We start from the raw sequence: 3,154 nt of genomic DNA on the forward strand, positions 1-3,154 counted from the left end.
TTCATGGAAACTATGGGATGACATGCTCTCACACCTCTGCCACTCTCACTGTCATTAACCTTTATGGCATTTATAGGGTAGAAGACATGAGGAAACATGGCACAGAGTTTATAGGCGAGGATAAAAGGATGTAGAATCAGAAGAGATATCATGCAATATTACAGACAAGCTGGCCAAATGGAAGAATCGAATGTTAAATTCATGAACCCACATTTCAAAGTTGGATGAGGGATGAAGTTATGATAGGAGACTTCATTTCTCAGGATATGTACAGAAGTGCTGAAATTGGAGCAGCAAGGATATATTCTTGACTTGACTTGCTGATCATTTCACCTTCAGAAAGTGGAGGAAGAAGCAATGAGGGGAACTCAGAGACTGAACTCAGAGTGCTGGAGCAAATTGTGGCCTCTAAGGAGGAACTGAATATTGAAGTGGACGTGATAGGAACCTTGAGGGGAAGTGGCCACCTTATCTTAGAGTTGGTAACAGATAAGGAAGGCACGACATGTATCCTATAGATCAGAACTGCAGATTTGGAGAAATTCAGGAAGAAGGTTCCCAGGGTTTTGTTGGAAGAATTATCAGGATCTTTGCTAGCCACTGCATGAATAAGCCAGCATAGGATACGGGCAGACAGATTATCATTGAGAAGGCAAGCAATTTGATAGAGGTTATTACATGTGTAATCATGCAAAACATTTCTGTAATAGTCATGTTTGTAAAAGAAAACATAGACAAGAAAGCTCAAGAAAAATGAAGAAAATTTTTTAAAAAAAGTATGCTTTAAGCTGTATTCAGATACCATCAGTTCTTTCTCTGGGGATGGTTAGCATTTTTCATCTTAAGTCCTTCAGAGCTGTCTTGGATCATTGTGTTGCTGAGAACAGTAAGTGATTCACAGCTGATCATCTTATAAAATTGCTGTCACTTTGTACACAGTACCTTTCACTTTGCCTCAGCCCATGCAAGTCTTTCCAGGTTTTTCTGAGAACATCTTGCTCATCATTTCTTATGATACAATAGTATCCCATTGTAATCACATACCACAACTTGTTCAGCCATTCCCCAATTGATAGGCATCCCCTTAATTTCTAATTCTTTGCCCCCAGAAAAGAGCTACCATAAATATTTTTGTACATATAGTCCTTTCCCTTTTTTTAATATCTCTTTTGGGATACAGACCTAGTAGTGGTATTACTAGGTCAAAGGGTCTGTATAGTTTTATAGCCCTTCAGTCATTGTTCCAAATTGCTCTCCAGAATGGTTGAATCAGTTCACAACTCCACCAACAGTGTGTTAATGTCTCATTTTTTCCCACATTCCCTCCAATATTTGTCATTTATCTTTTCTGTCCTATTAGCCAATCTAATATGTATGAAGTAGTATCTCAGAACTGTATTTTTAATTTGTATTTCTCCAATCAATAGTGAGAGTATTTTTTCCATATGGCTAGAGATAGCTTTGATTACTTCATCTGAAAACTGATCACATCTTTTGATCATTTATCAGTTGGAGAATGGCTCTTATTTATAGAAATTTGACTCAGTTCTCTATATGTTTGAGAAATTGGGTCTTAAAAATAGGGAATGCTTCATGAATTTGCATGTCATCCTTATGCAGGGGCCATGCTAATCATCTCTGTATCATTCCAATTTTAGCACGTGTGCTGCCGAAGTGAGCACTGCATGCTTTCTTAGATAAGATAAAGGGAAGAAGAGGAGTCCCTAGAACTATACAAAGTTCTATGAATTTTCTTTTGTAATTGTAAATCAATTGGGGGAAAGGAGATACCAAAGGAGACATGCCAAAGAGGCAAGAAGAAGTAAAAAATGACTATAATAACAACAAATGCAAAGACAAAAAAAAAAGTGGAGTCAATTATGTTCTTCCTAAAATCCACTTCTGACAGTCTGAAATTCTGAAAGGGAAGGTAGTCCAAGAAGTATGGGAGACTCTAAAGATTTAAATTCCAATGAATTTCCTTGAGGAATCATTACTATCATAGTAACAAATGACATTTCTATAGTGCTTTAAAGTTTGCAAAGTACCTTGCATCTGTTATAATTTGATCCTCACAATAACCCTTTGAGGAAGGTACGGGAGGCATTATTATTCTCATTTTACAAATAAGGAAACAAGCTGATAAAGGCTAAGTGATTTGTCCAGAGCTACACGGTTCTTTCTGGTAATGAAGGCAGGATTTGAAGTCAGTTCTTTCTGACTGCAAGTCCATTACTCTAGCCATTACACATTAATAGAGGGTGGTGTCTAAAGACACTGATGTGACTCCAGAGGGAGCTCCTTTATAAGCTCCAGTTTTAAAAGATATGTCCAGTAGATGAAAGTAGCAGCAGATAAATTGAGAGCAATGCATAGAAAGGCAAGGATCCTGTTGGAATATTGTCTGTTTCGCTAAAGCACAGATTGAGCTGAAGTTTACAATGAATGCTAAAGATGACCTAAAAATGGCTTTTAGAGATGGAACCCTTGCTTGGGGGCCTTACTTCATTTCCCATCATCTGCTCGGTTTGGTTCCCACTCCCAGAATATTCTGCCTTCTCCTGAATAAGCTCATCCCCTGAAATCATGGCAATTCAACTTTGATACTCAACACCTTTCAGTGCCCACAGTCACCTCTCCCCTCTGATTAGAGGTGAAGCAACTAAATGCCTCCCAAAGCCTGTCTTTATAGAGGGCTCAGAACTCTCCTGCTAACTGTTCCCTTCCCACCAGCTACTCTGCTTGGTTTTGACTCCAGAAACATCATGCCTCACCCCAAGTACCCTCTGGTGGACCTTCCCCTCCCCTCCCCCCAAATTTTCAGTTTCCTTTTGTGCATTGTCTTCTCCCATTAGATTGTAAACTCCTTGAGGGCAGGTACTGTCTTTCTTTATCTTATTTGTATCCCTAATGGTTGGCACATAATAGGCACTTAATAAATGTTTACTTACTATGATTATGACTTCTTGGGAGGGATGAAAAGATGATAAAAAGATGACAGAGAACTGAGAATAGAAGCTTCAATTTTCCTTCTCTTTTCTCAAAAAGATTGACCTTCAGATGGGAAGGGTAGAACACACATGGTTAGCAGGAAATTGAAATGCCAGATCTTAGACTCATAGATTTAGAGATGGATAGGACTTCAGAGGTAATT

At 38.6% G+C, this 3,154-nt stretch overlaps 1 non-coding gene across 1 annotated transcript; it reads right to left on the reverse strand.

Moving 5' to 3' along the window:
• Window positions 1–1,575: 1,575 nt before the first annotated feature.
• LOC144456451 (U6 spliceosomal RNA) lies at window positions 1,576–1,682 on the reverse strand. The gene has a single exon (XR_013485538.1). It is a non-coding gene; the product is annotated as a U6 spliceosomal RNA (small nuclear RNA).
• Window positions 1,683–3,154: the final 1,472 nt, after the last annotated feature.

Source organism: Phascolarctos cinereus, unplaced genomic scaffold, assembly GCF_003287225.1.
Source record: "Phascolarctos cinereus isolate Bilbo 61053 unplaced genomic scaffold, phaCin_HiC Scaffold_3;HRSCAF=262, whole genome shotgun sequence".
Classification (NCBI taxonomy): Eukaryota; Metazoa; Chordata; class Mammalia; order Diprotodontia; family Phascolarctidae; genus Phascolarctos; species Phascolarctos cinereus.